The sequence below is a fragment of the Sturnus vulgaris genome, chromosome 3, assembly GCF_052056855.1.
Source record: "Sturnus vulgaris isolate bStuVul1 chromosome 3, bStuVul1.hap1, whole genome shotgun sequence".
Taxonomy (NCBI): domain Eukaryota; kingdom Metazoa; phylum Chordata; class Aves; order Passeriformes; family Sturnidae; genus Sturnus; species Sturnus vulgaris.
The window spans coordinates 1,980,473-1,995,626 of record NC_142245.1 but is presented as its reverse complement, the minus strand read 5'-3'; positions in this window follow the sequence as shown (position 1 = coordinate 1,995,626).

Below are 15,154 nucleotides of genomic sequence, written 5' to 3'. Positions count from 1 at the left end.
TTTACGTGTGGTCACATGCAAAATTTAAGATTTAGAGAAAGCCACAAAGGGAATGTTTAACACAAGTAGCCAGGCACAAGCTGAATTAATGACACAGCAGCCCCAGCAGAAACACAAGAAAAACATGTAAACCTTCATCTATTATTAGTTGCTGTAGTGCACACTCCAGAGCACAAGGACGTGTGGTCATTAGAAGCTGTTCTTTTCCACGAGATCTTTTAGCTGCCTCATGAAAGGGAGCTGAGAAAGTCCTGAAATGTAGGGAATTCACATGTGAGGGTCCTTGTTTTGAATTTTATTTCTATGTTGAACGATTAAATCGTTGATAATACAAAAAGAGTAGCCAGAACTCTCTCCTGACCCCTGCCCAGGTGGGGACACTCTGCAGGAGGACTCTCCAGCCTGTCCATGTCAGACACCCTGGGCTGGGAGAAGGCTGCAGAAGGTGCTCCCAGAAGGTTCATCAGCTCCTCTAGCACTGGAAGGGTTTGCATTCCTGCAGCCTCTGGCAGGCAAGCAGAACTTTTGTACCAAGCCTTGCATGTCTGCTCCAGGCAATTCAAGAACCTGTAGCAAATGTAAGAGTAAGAGGGTGACAGGACAAGGGGCAATGGATTCAAAGTGACAGAGAGCAGGGTCAGATCAGATATTAGAAAGAAATTCTTCCCTGTGAGGCTGCTGAGGCCTTGGCACAGGTTGCCCAGAGAAGCTGTGGATGCCCCACCCCTGGAAATGTTGAAGGCCAGGCTGGATGGAGCTCTGAGCAGCCTGGCCTTGTGGGAGGTGTCCCTTCCCATGGCAGTGGGGTTGCAACCAGATGATCTGTAAAGTCCCTTCCAAGCCACTCAGTGACTCTATGATTCTATGAATTCCTTTGCTTAAAAGTCCTATGTTGTAATGTAATGCAGACACATCCTGATGGAAAGATCCAGGAGTAGATTCTGTTTGGTTTTCCATATGTTGGTATCACACTTACCAGACTGGCTTTTAGGCCTGACAGGTTAAGCTTCCCAATGCAACTGCAGCACAAGTCAGTATTAGATATGAAGAGAAACACATTTCCTTTTTAGTTTTTCTTGCCTTGACACAGTTGTCTTTGCAGGAAATGTGTATTTTTTTTCTTTTTTTCTCAAGAGTGTTCTGTCAGGGAATAAAAACTAGACTGGTTCATTTTAAGCAAATCTGAGTTCTGGTTGTGTAATTATGGATCTGCTTACATTAACATGCACCAAAAAAAAAAAAATTAAAAAAAAAAAAAAAGTGGAGGAGCTCCCAGGGGAAAAGTAATAAAGTCTATCTTGCAAAAGCTATGTTGTATTATAATATACCAAATGATAGCACGAGAACTTCCCATGTAGGACATTCTTCAGGAATAAAATTCAAGCAACAGATGAGTTTCAGAAACCAGTTGCCCTGTTGTTAATTTCCCCCACCCCCTTGCAGAAGTTTGTTTAGTTCCTATACAAATTGCAAACTACTCAGCACCGTAGGCAGGGTCTGCTCCTCAGCTGGCCTGGCTCAGCACAGTAATGGGATCAATAGTGGAGCTACTCAATAGCAACCCTGAATTTAGAATGCTAATTGTTTAACCTTGCCAAGTGGAACAATTGCATTTTTGATACCACAGTGGTAGGGAGCTCAAATAAGCAAAGGGGAAAAGGACATTCTCTTATGCATGCACTTTATTTTTTTTGCACCTAATTAGGCTAATTAAAACCTGTGGGCCTGATGATGTACTGAAAATTAAGCATTTGCAAAACTCCTTACAGGTAGAGTGAATAAAGGCATGGATTGTAAGAGTGAGAAAAGAAGAAAAATCAAAAGGTCATGTTGTTTTATCTCTCACTGGAGTTTTCTCCTAGGATTTGTTATGATTTACTGTCATTACATATTATGTAAACAGTCACTGTTTCCATGAAGTGGGAGGTCCTGTTAATCTTCTGGAGCTATTCAGCATTGTTTGTGAATTTAACTGGAAATGTACCTCCTGACTGTAAGGGAATGATCAGGAATCTGTACCATATAGCCTTGGGTTATGGCTCTGACCCCATTAAATGTGTAGGTGGAGTCTCCCTGGTAAGTCAGTAAAGCCAAGGAAAGTCTGAGATGATTTCCATGCTTCCTGCTGTTGTTTCCTCCTTTGTCGATGCTCTTGTCTCATCCAGATTAGCAACTGCTTGGCCCCAGGGCCCACGAAAATACTCTGGAAGGATACCTTCTGTCTGAGCTTTAGGGAAGGACTGCATGGCAGGTGGATTTAAAAAAAAAAAAAAAGGTAGATAGAGAATGAAGCGTCCCTTTTTTTCCTGCTTCCTTCTAAATCCTTTATTAAACTACATCTTTACTTCTTCCTCTACAGCAGAATCTGTATTACATGATCATACAGGCTACCCACACTTTCTTAAACAACAAAGGCAAATTAGTTCTAGCAACTACATTGCTTACAGTCTCGTGTTCCTTTTGTTGAAAATTCCTGCCTTTTGGTGTTGTTTTTTCCCCAGCCTATACCCAGAGTTTCACTGACACCAGTGGGAGCCCTTCTGGGATGTCTGAGAGTAATTTATTAATTCTACTTTCCAGGAGTGATTCTTTCAGTGCTGCCACACCAGTGGAGATTGTGGCAGGGTCTCCTTCCACACCAGTGGCTGCACTGGAGCAGATTCTCTGGCACGGGTTCCTGTCCCTGGGAGTTGTCCTGGCTAGATGGCTGTGAGGAGGTGGGAAGAAATGAACAGCAGTCCTGTGCTCACTCACTTGGCTGCCAAGCATGCACATTTCACTGCTTTCTTGAGAGCACTTTCCTGCTGTGGAAATGTGATATGCCTGACTAGGTAGGCCAACAGCTGTGTGATTGTCCATCTGCTACTTCTCCAGATTAAATATTAGCCCTCGTGTCTCCTCCAAAGCAATGAATTTTCCCCAAGTGCGGTTCTCAAAGAAGAACTTTTCTTCCTTCTCCTTCTGCACCAGATATTCCATGAGATAAGTGATACAGATGGGCAGCAGGGGAATTTAAGCACACAACTGCCAAAAAGTAGGGCCTATTATTTGTGTTGATTTTTACATGTAATTGCTCTTCAGTGGTAAATGAAGCAAAGTACACAAGCCACAGCGAGATAACTACACAGTGTTAGTGAGGGAATCCTGCCACATCTGCAGGGTGAAGGCATCTTGGCTGTTGGCTGGGGAGATCTCTCAAGGAGACAAATGTTTCATAGAAAAACTTCTTCCATGAGAAACATTTCAGCTCCTCAGGCCTTTGTTGCTACTTCTGCTCTACCCTGACCATGTACATTTGTTTATCAGCGTTGCTAGAATTTTTAGTTTCTATAGGTGAGGATGTTTGAGCTGTTTGTTGTTTTTTTCCAGCTGACATAGAGAGAAATATTTGAGATAGATTTCAGAAGTAGACAGAGTCATTCTTAATTTGTTTCTTTAGAGCTTCATTTTCCTCATGCAAGTTATTCGTAACTCCCACTGAAGCCAATAAATTCCTATTCCTTCACGGCAGGAAAGGCATTAAAGTCAATGGGAATTATTTGTATCCTGCATTGGGGGGGGAATAAGCCTCCTGGGAAACTGTGGATCTCTTATTTGCCATAAGCCATCCATTACTTCCCTGTCAGTAGCACGTCATTCCAGGATTTGTAAGAATCTCTATTGTTATTTAAGTGTATCTATGCTTTCATTCTCACTTCTCATATAAAAGTAACTGATGCAAGTTAAGAAATTGTGTTAATATATGGATTTCTGCTGACTCTTCATTTATGGCTTATCTTTCATTGCCTCTATTATAGCACTTGTTGCCCTGGGATTCAGAGTTATGTCCAGGCTTGCTGCAGATCTCCTCTCCTCAGAATTTCACCCATTGCTCGTGAGAATTTCAACTTGTGGATAAATAAATATTTTGGGTCAGGTCTTAAAAACACAGAAGTCCTTATTCGAATGTTATTTTTGGAACGTGCCCATGTCTTAGTGGAACTCTCATACCACAATAGCTGATGGAAGAAATAGAGAAATGTGACTTCAAGTCTTGGCTTTGAGGGTCAGAGGGGAGGGAAGGAGATGGGAGAAGGAGTAGACAGATATGGTGGCTGAGCTTTCCCTGCAGAAGAATGAAAAGGGTTTAGGAGTGACAGTAAGTAGAACAGTTATAATGTCAAATGTTTCTTCCAAAGAGAGCTAAAAATCATATCAAGCTAAAACAAACTTATGTGGCAGCTCAGGGGGAGCTGCAGCACCAAGCTGAACTCACCCCATCCTGTCCCTCTTGGCCTTTTGTTCTAGGAACAGATGTCCCTTCTCCCCCAACTGTCTTCTAGTTTCAGAATTAAGAACTTGGGCTCTGAACTTTTAATTCATGATTGCCTTCATAAGGTTCTCTATCCCTGCACTATGAGAGTAATTTCATTGTTTTTCTTCTAATTATCAGTCTCTTCCTGTATTGCCTGTGTAAAATTAAAAAAAAAAAAAAGAAAGACTGGGCTTTGCTGACTTGTTGGGCCTATGCTGGACAATCCTTCTTACCCAGATATTTAACCCTTTTCAATTTCTAACAACACATAAGCAGAACAAGTTTCTGGAGCAGAGTATTTCCTGCCTTTGGGAAGAAAAATTAGGTGGTACTTTACAGACAGAAACAGTTTGAAACCATCTTTAAATAGTAGAATTGTAAATTGATCCAGAAAAAAAAAAAAAAGAAACCAGAGAAAACCTTTGGGATAAAATGCTTAGTGTTTCATGCCATCAGGAGAGATAAAGTTTTGTTAAGTATATTCATTTTAACAGGTGGTTTTGACAGTGCCAAAGATATTTTCCACACTCATGTTGTGAATTATGTCTCTGTTATTCTTAATTCTCTTCCAGACTTCCTAAACTAAGGAGATACAGACTAACTGATCAGACACCCAGAACAGGCTTGTGGGATTTGCAAAATGAATGGGGAAAATCAGATATGATTGGTGGGCAAGCAGAGGGTGTCTGTGGCCACTGCGGGCTCGGGTTTGGCACTTTCAGCCCATGGGTAGGTGCCTTGGTGAAGTCCCAGTGGAGAGAGTCCCACAAGTTTGTAATCAGGGATGGGACAGGCTCTTCAAGGTGGAGGCTTGTCTGGCTTATCAGCAGAACATCACAGAATTCCAAGGAAGGCAAGCAGAATAAGACAAATAAGAGAATAATAATTCTCTAAATAAGAGAAATCCTTGGAACCTTCCAGTTGCAAAGGCAGACAATTAGGCAAGCATTGCCAGTTGATTTTCCTGGCAACTGAATAAAAAATAATTATTAAACAGGCAGATTTAGGTCGCATAACAAACTTACAATTTATGAAGAGACCCTACAGCTATCAAAAACCCTGAAATGACTTTAGCAGTTTATACACCATTGCATCTTTTAAAAATACTACATGAGGGTCAGACATACTACGGTCATGTCCTAATGTGATATAAACAACCATAAAGTGATTGAAGAGATTTGTTGGGGTTCTTTGCCTCTCTCATCTTCCAAACAGCAACACCCCATGTGATCAGATGCTCCATTTCATAGAGCAATGTGATTCTTGAGCCTATATTTTGTGCAATTATTTTATTCTTTTTCTTCAGACAGCCTATCAAGTGCTTGCAGGAGGAGATTGTAGCAGCATGAAATGTGGCAGTGACCTAGAGATTCCACACCTGCTGCTTCCACTGTGTTGTCTTCTGTGAAACACTAACTTGTTCATGGGGATGCTGTAGAATATTGATCAGAGCACAGAATCATTAACACAAAGTAGTTTTCCACATCCTGCCTCATAGCTGTTCACACAGTTGATGTTCAACTTTGGCAGTGTAGTGTTTGGGATGTGGAAGTCCCTTTTAATCAAATATTACAAAACAAAGCCAAATCTCTAGCTCCTGCAAATGCCCTGGCATTTGCCAATTTCTGTTGGGATGCATTGATTTCTCACTCTCTGAAGAACCTTGTCCCTGAAGCTTCTAAATAGAGATAAATGCTGTCTTACTACAGAGCTTTCCAGTGATCAGCTGGAAGCCTGAGGTCCCCTGGCTCCATCTGGGTAATAAAGTGCAGATGCTGGATGCCTCCCTCCACCTGATGAGCTGTCAATGTGCTGGATAGATGAGCTGTCGGGAAACGAAAGAGGTTTCAAGTTGAAACATTTCTTAGCTTTTTTCTTTCATAAAGAAATAAGAAGTAAAAATAATTCCATGGAATGCCTTGATTTCACCAAATCAGCATTTTTTCCGATGAGTATTGCTTCTAAGAGAAGCCAGAGGCCCTGGGAGTTCAGCTGAATTTTAGAACTGTGCTACTGTACTGCCTGGGAGTGAGGAGGGTTTGGGGACCCGACAGCTAGAAATTGGTTCCTTGCATTGCACAGGCAGCATGGCTCTGCAGTGAGTCATAAGGCTGCAGGGAAATGGGGGAGAGTTCAGTGGGTAGGGTAAAGGCCTGCAGGATGGAAAAGGCAGTGCTAGCAGGGACTCACTTCAGGATCCCCAAAGCACTTGGCTCTGCAGGGCTTTAATGCATATGGCTACGAGGTGGGCGTTACGTGGAAATCAGCGAGGGTGGTGCTTGGTGTGAGTGCAGAACGCCAAGGTAGCACACAGTGGGTACGGGTTTTGGAGTTTCCATTAAGGGACCGAGAGTGGAAAATGTGACACAGACTAATCACTGTGCTAGAGGTAATAATTTCAAACACTTTGCTCCACTTTGATTTCTATCTGCTGCTGTCTTGTTCAGTTAGGAGCATTCCTGTGCAGATCCCTAAGCAGATGGAACTGGATCCTGCCTCTCTAGCACACAGTGGGAGCTATGCTGTTTATTTCATTAAGGCACTGGGCCTTTAGGGAGACAGACTGTAATTACTACTCAAACAGAATGGGTCCAGCCCACAGATTCTTTCCTCAGCTCTGAAAATCTCTCCAGTAAAGGCAAAGATGTTTCTAAACAGAACAAAGCATCTACAAAGAGCTTAAAAAGCTTCATCTCTAAACCACTCCTTCAAGCACAAAGGTGGCCTGAGCAGATACATTTAATATTGAGCAGCCAGGACATGGTCAGTCTCACAGCCCTGCTTTTGGGCCACTTGACAGCAGAGGAGAGTTCCCGTGTGAATGCTGAGTGCTCCAGCTCATTCTGCCGAGCCAATCCATTTCTTCAAAGACTAGACAGTGCTGAACTTAGTAACATGAAAAATGTGACTTTTTAAATTTCTATTTTAAGTCCACAGCTGGATTTTCAGTCAATTAGGATGTTTCTTTTCTTGTGGTTTCTGGTTAAAATATTACCTTAAGTCAACCAACTAATATTTTAGTCTGCCCTTAAAATATGCAAAGTCAAGATTCCACTTTTTAAAATTTTCAAGACAAAATTTTTCTGTGTGATTTTTAACATAATTTCCACAAATGGGTAATGATCAGGATCTGAGATTTTCTCTTCCGAGTATTTGCTGTTTCCTGATAGGATGGAATACTCAGCCAAAGTATCTATTTTATTGTCAGTGAGATACTGAAAGTCCTCTGAATAACTGCAAATTGCAGATCAGGTTGTACACCATCTAAAATGGTCCTGACTTAAAAAAACCCAAAACTATTAGCATTATGAGAGAGCTCAAAAAAGCTTTAGGGTTAGAATTAGCCTCTGAAAGTATATTTTGATTTTCTATACAGGGCACAGAGTGTTGGTCTGGTTTCCCAGGGTTTCAGTCAGACTGTTTGCCAGCAGGAGTTTGAGTTAGACTGTACTGCAAATCAGGGCATTACCTTATAAAGCACTGAGTAAAATTTTGCATCTTCTGCTGCAAACTATGATGTCCTATTATGTCCCATTTTCTAACAGCATCTCCTTTTCCTCCGAGTGAAAATTAAGGGTGAAAAAAGAGGATAACACTGGTTTTATGTTCTAGTGAGATGGTCCAAATTCCTCACATGCCTCACCTGAAGAGCTGCAGGACTAAGCTTAAGAATCCACCTCCTGACCTTCTGAAGCACTCACTGCCCTCCTTCTTTTCTGTTGACTGGGATTTTTTTGATATATCTGTGGTGTCCTCTCCAGGTCTAGGACTCCCTGGTTTGACTGACACCAGTTTTTTCTTCCATCAGTCAGAGACTTTGGTGCTACAGACAACTGTACTTTGACAATTTGTTTACACATCATGCCTGGGGCATTTCTAGGACTGATGGCTGAGTGGGAGATGGAAGGATTGCACAGCCTTGAACTTGAACTGTTTGGGGTCTGGTCTACGGATCTGACACACATTTTATTGCAGTGTTACAGAAAGGGAACTCTGTTCTGTGGCACTCTGAAATGAGAGTTTGGTGTACTGATCATGATGCTTTGCTTTGTTTTCTCTTTCTCTGTACCTGCCTCGAAATCACACAGTACCATGTTTCACCAGAGGCATGAAAACTAATATGTATAATAGGTATTTCTATATCCATTTGCTCTCATGTTACTTCTGTGTTCCACAGTCAAAAAAGCAAGACACAAAGAGATAAAGGGAAACAAAAAAAGAATGTGCCAAAGAGTGGTGTGGGAGAGGAGGAGAAATAGAAGAGCCAAACTGCTCCATGTAAATTTAGGCACTGGAGTATTTGACTTCTGGTAATGTTCATTGTCTCAGACATGCACCATCTTTGGAAAGAGAAATGTCTTTGAAGATAAATTCCAGCTCAGAGGTTTATATGTGCTTGTGTGTAACAGGATCATTCTAAATGACCTTTAAGGCAAGGGCAATAGCTACCTGTACTTTGTCATTTCCTCAGCTATGTAGTGGAGAAATGTTAAAGTATGAAGAGAATATTATCCCAGATAAATGATGGAGATAGAAAAGGTGAGTATGGATCTTATATCCTGTCGCATCCCTGTAGGCAGGGTTCACCAAAGTAGCAAGCAGCAGGAATAGCTGATTACACAGCATTTCCTGTTACGTTTCAGAGAAATAATACCAAAATCGACTGTATTTTTCACACTCTGAAACACTGAGCTGTTAGTACAAGTCCAGAGAAGGAATGAAGCCACAGGGCCTGTTTCTCTCAGCACTATTCTGCAGTGCCAGTTAGTCTCTCTTTCTGGCCATGACCCATGACTGACTCCATGACATCTCTGAGGCACCAGCCACCCAGTTTGGTTATCCCTCCTGGAACAGAGCAGGGATATGCCCAGCCTTTGTCTGAACAGTGAGGTTGAGGGAAACAGCCCAGTGCCTGCATGGTACATGGTAACAAGTGAAACAGCATCGAACATGGACCTTTCTACCACTGCTTCTCTGCAGTTTTCATACTTTTTCTGTCTCTTTTCTATATATATAAGACAGATCACAAGTGTGGAAAGATTCATAGGGTCAGACACTGATCTCTGCTCTGTGGTGACCAGCGACAGGACCTGTGGGTTAGCCTGAAGGTGTGTCAGGGGAGGTTGAGGCTGCGTATCGGAGAAAGATTCTTCACCCAGAGAGTGGTTGGGCACTGGAACAGTCTCCCCAGGGAAGTGGTCACAACACCAGCCTGAGAGAGTTCAAGAAGCATTTGAAAAATGCTCTCAGGCACATGGTGTGGCTCTTGGGGTGTCCTGTACAGGGCTGAGAGTTGGACTCAAGGATCCTTGTGGGTCTCTTCCAACACAGCATTTTGTGGGATTCTGTAATAACCATGCTCAAAGTGTTAACTTGTGTAACACTTTGTTCTCGTAAAAGCAAGGAATGGGTAGAGAGGTAATTTCATATTGCAAATCGGTGAAATTCTTATGGAAAAAATTGCATTAATGGGCCTTATTGGCCCTGCCTGCCTTTCCTGAGGGTTCCCCTAATATTCCTGTACATGGTTCAGCCCAGCTGGGGCTGTCACCTGTTGTCCCAATGATGCTGTAGGATGCTGCTCTTCAGTTTTGTCACAGCCATGCCCTTGATGGCCAAGGGCATTGCTGTACCAGGCCTTACCTGCAGTCTGCTGGCCTGGGCTGGCCTCAGCTCTCTGAGCACTTGGCTGGTGGTCTGGGCTCAGGACTGACCCTGGACTGCCCTGCTCAGCTCTCTGGCCCGTCCCTGGCTGTGTCATCACGCACAGCCCCTTAGGGAGCAACTGACCCTTGCTGCACTCTGACATTACACTTTCCCTCCCTTTTTCTCAGGGCTGGGCTGGATTGTTCATTCTCAATTCAAGGCCAGTGTTCCAAAATATTTGAGCTATTAAGTGCCTCCTCTCTGGGTAAGAGGCATTTCTTCTTTAGCTGAAGGTGGTGAGGTGTCTTCATAGTCTTTATATGCAATCCATGACAAGTATCTAACCTCCTCCTTTGTGAGTCAGCTTCCAGGAAAACTGCATTAGGAATTCCAGGTGTCGTGTGGATACAATTCAAAGGAAGGTGTATTGGTTACCTCTTCCGTGTGTTCATCAGAAAACCTCTCAGAAAATGCTTTTGCTGTTCCAGCTTGGTTAATTTTCCCCGATTATTAAACCATCAGTGTTCGTAATGCTGTGAGCTGCCAAACAGTGAACAAGCTCTTGGCCTGGCCTCGAGTCGTTTTTTACTTTACACTGGCAAGTATTTAATTGTTTGGGAGTTAGTCCAACGTACACTGCCCTTCCCATTATTGATTGCTGGAGCAGCCAGCATGTTTTGTAACTGCCTGTTTTAAAGACCGACAACTGCATTTGAAGTGTATAGTCTGTATTTTGTCAGCTGTGGCAGGGAAACATCTTTGGAACTGGATCACATAATGCACAGACCTGATAGATGGACTCAATTAAATCAACAATAATATAGTAGTTGGCACACTCAGTGTAGCTACTCTGATCCTGCTCTATCATTTTCCAAATCCTTTTTATTCTCCAAGCCTCTGATCAAAACTTTAGGCCCTTTATAACCCTAATTCAAGCATCACTTCAGAGGTTAACACATTTGAACTCCCAAAGCAATGCTTTTAACTTCTATCTTGTGGTCAATAAGAGGCTAAGTCTATCTATAAACAGTGTCAGATGGTGTCTCACACGTTGCACTTAAGAAACCTTACTCCTGATAGTTCCTTGACCTTGGTGGCCTTGCAGATTGGGCAGTTTAAATGACACTGAGCAGGGTACCCACGGCGAGATCACACTGCTGATACTGTAAAGCTGACAGCAAACTGACAGTGCTCGGAGTGTGAGGAAGGAGGCAGGAGAGCATCTGAGAGAAGTGAACAGTCAAGTCTGTTCCAAAGCAGCAGGCTGAGATAATGATAGGATATAGTTATGGCCATATCCCTGTATTGTATGTTTTTGTCCTGTTGACCATATATTACCTACATGCATGTGTTCTAGAGAATCACAAAAGATTTGCTCCTGGTGGTTACTATCTCCATTTTGTGCCTGGTAGTGTGGTAAATGACCATAATGTTAAGAATTACTTGTTCCAGAAATAGTCTTACTGTAAGGGCAACACCCACATTGGCAAACAAATCCTGAATCTTCAGCTGGCTCAAGTGTGGGAATATTTTGTGACATGGGTGTTAAGTTAGTTTGTGTTAGCTGGGGATCCGGTCCAAAGAAGCATGAAGAGGAATTCAGCATTCAGTTCCCACTGCAAATCCTCTAAAGGACAAGTGACTACAGGTATGATAAAAGTGGAATTGTAGAAGAAGAAGCACGTTTGTTATTTCAAGGGACTTGTTTACTAAACAAAGCTGCTCTCAAAGTAGTGTGAAACCTATCAGTATCCAAGACTGAAGGGAGAAGGTTTTTCATTGTGGTTGCTTTGATGAGGATGACAGCAGAAAATCTGGGGCAAGGTAGAAGTCAAGCCCTTTTCATTCTTCATAGAGTACTGCCTTAGAGAGTAATGGAAGTAATCCCTGCACATCCAGCCTCTATCCCTAGATCTAATGCCAGATTTGTGCTGGGTGATTTCTCTCTGTTGCAAATATCATATGCTGCACAGCTGATGTGCTCCTGCTGTAGCTGCAGCCCCGTTAGCAGAGATGGTCATATATCCTTTTGTCAGGGGCTGAACCAGAGCACCAGCACACTGGCTGATATAAAAAAGGCAGTAGAGGCAGCTCCTGAAATCCATCTGTGTCCATCAGGATCATTTATTCTCATGTATCTGATAGATCCAGCTATGCTGTCACGAGTCTGTAATACACATGCAGCCTACAATCCATTTCTAAGCTCCTGAGCACATAAAATATTTATTCCACATGCCTCTGTTCTGCAGCAGCATACATATTTCAGTTCTATATTGTGGGAACAACTTGAACATGCCCTACCTAAAACTTTACATATGCTGAGCTGGTGGGAAGGGTGAGAGCAGGGGGGAGATACAATTCTGCCATGTTGACATATTTCAAAGGCTCCCATTTCTTACTGTTCACAACTGCAAGTTGTTTGATCATGGAGTTGTTAGAGCTCAACTTTGCAGAGAATGATACAGTGAATATGATTGATTAATTTTTTTTATCATCTTCACTTACTTGGTTGATATGAGGCCTATGAGCTTTTCAGATTTAGTTTATGGAAATTAATCAAAGAATCCAGGGGCAATACATGACAGGAATAGGAGTTTGTTTCCAAGCTGCAAAATGTTTTCAGATTGCATGTAACATCGGTCTATTTGCGGGTGAAGGGAATGAATGTGGAAAATCAAGAAACCCATGTTTCAGAAATGAATAAACTGAGATTAGCTGGCTAAGCACAGTCAAATTTTGAATCATAGGCATAAGATCACAACTATTGGACAAGTTTAAAGTCACAAGCAGGAGAAGAGTGTGGCAATTATCATAATTTTCAAGTATAAAATGGGAAGAAGATCAGTCAAGATGATGAATTTTTAAAGTATTTTTCTGTTATACTTATTCCATCACATTTATTACACATTGGGATACAGTGATTACCATGACTTGGGCTATTACTCCTTTGAATATAGTTGCCCAGAAATTCTTTCAATAGTTGATGCTGTCAGAGGCAGGTAAACTGTTTATACAGCTGATTCCTGTTTAGTAGGTATTATGTTACTGTTATTTATTTTGTAGAAAAACAGTGAAGTTTTTGTTTAACTCCAAGTTTATTTTCTTAGGGAGCAGCTGAAAAGCTTAAATAATAGTAAATCTTTGGTTTTGTTTTTTTCCAGTTATTTTACCTTTGGAAAATCTCATTTCTGAATAACTTCAGAGATGTTTGTTTTTGAGAAATTTTCAAAGCTGTAACATTTGACTTTGCTGATGCACAAAATTTTGTCAAAATCTTTTTGAAGTATCTTCATTTTGTTCCTCAAATGAAGAGCTAGCAATATTTTCATCACCTGATTACTTTTTTCCATGTTACTCATGACCAAATGACAGGTTCATTGATCAGCTCTTTTGTCTATAAACACAGTTTAAACATCACTTTTAAATGGAAAAGATAGACCAAACAATCTGATAAGGATTCCTGATTGTGTACACTGCATGTCTCCTTGTAATTGCATAGCTCTGGGCTCACTGGTTGCAGTACCTTTAATATTAATAACATAAATACACTCTCCATTCTGTGTTTCTGTAATTTCTCTGCTGGACTGTCTTCAGCATGCAATTCTGTTGGTCTTTGACTATAACCTGTACCTAGATCATCATGTCTCCACCTCCAAATTCAACCCCTTTTGCTGGAAGGCTGGAGGTGAGTTACATTCCTTGTCATCTGGGTGTGTTCTGCAGTGCTCAAATAAAATGTGTACCACAGCACAGCGATCTCTCAGAAGATGAGAGGGCTGTTGTGCAAGCTACTTGCTGATCAAATAAAAAACATCTGCCTCTAAACACAGACAATCAAAGCAAAGAATGGGAGAAAAGTGTTATCAACTCTCATTTATTCTTAAAATGGCAGACCAAGGAGAGCTCACAGCTCCACCTGTCCACGCATACAAAGCAGTCTTCTGTCTGTCAGTGTTTGAAATTAAACCCTGGTCAGGCTAATCACTTAATTACAGGACCAACTTTTCCCTTTTGAATACGTTTTTTCTCACTTCGTCCATTTTGAGATTACCTTGTTCAGGGCTGAAATCATTATGTCAGGAAGTAGAGAGATGCAGAACTTTGTACTTTTCCTGGAGCTGAGCTTATGAGTTTTGAGCTCATCTCTAATGAGCACTATGACCTAGGGGGAGAAAAGAGTGCCATTCATTTTACCTTATGCCCTTGTGGAAGTTAGAGCCTGGCCTGGGATAACTGCCTTCAGTTTTCTGCTCACTGAGGATGGACCAAGTCAAGTATCAGCAGCTGCATGAGTGGCAGAGATAGCCTGAGTTCCCCAGGAGGGGAGGGAGGCTTCAACCATGCAGGACAAGTGTAAAATGTTTTTCTCACCAGGGAACTCAAAATAAACACTATGACAGTCCAAGTCCCGCATTACCTTGCTGCCTGAGAAAATGTAAAGTGAGTACCATCTCTAAGCTGGCCTGGAATTCCCCACTTGATGCTTTAAGCATCTCCTTGATGAGTGGAGGAGAGATTTGGCTGTCTCTATCTTTGAAAGGTGATAGAAATACTCCAGAAAAGCATGTGCCAATTACATGCATTAATGTCTCCAGCAAAACCCAATTCTCAGCTGAGGATATTGTGCAGACAACGACTCCCGTCAAAGCACAGAGCATAAAACAGGATTGTGGGGTCTGACATGGACGAGTGATAACTGAGGGGAGAGAGATTCCTGCAGTGTCTTGTGAACTTCCCAGGGCTGTTACCGAGAGGCAAAGGCTGTTTAGGGGATGGAACTGGTGACTTTGAATCCCTGACCTCAACAGATTTTGCCTTCGTTACATAAGAGTGAGAGTGCTGCCTCTAAAATAAGAAAGGGGAAGTTTTTGTGTTCACTTCAACCAGCTACATGCAGGAGTTACACAGGGACATTTGACTTCCAGTTGTTTTGAGGACTGAGGGCTACATCTTACATGTTGGGCCTTTGGAGAGTACCCAAAATTGCATTAGGTGCTTATATGCTTGGTAAAACAGAGGGAGAGTATAATTATGTTATGTATAGACATCTAAAGTGACTAGCATTTCTTATCTTATCTGGCCTTCTACACAATAGTAAGAATGAACACAAATACCTAGGAATGATGTGGATATCCTACCCTTTTTCCTCTAGTCTATTAGACATAAACCAAAAGGAAAAGTCCTGGGACCTGGTCCTTTGTTGACATAATTCCT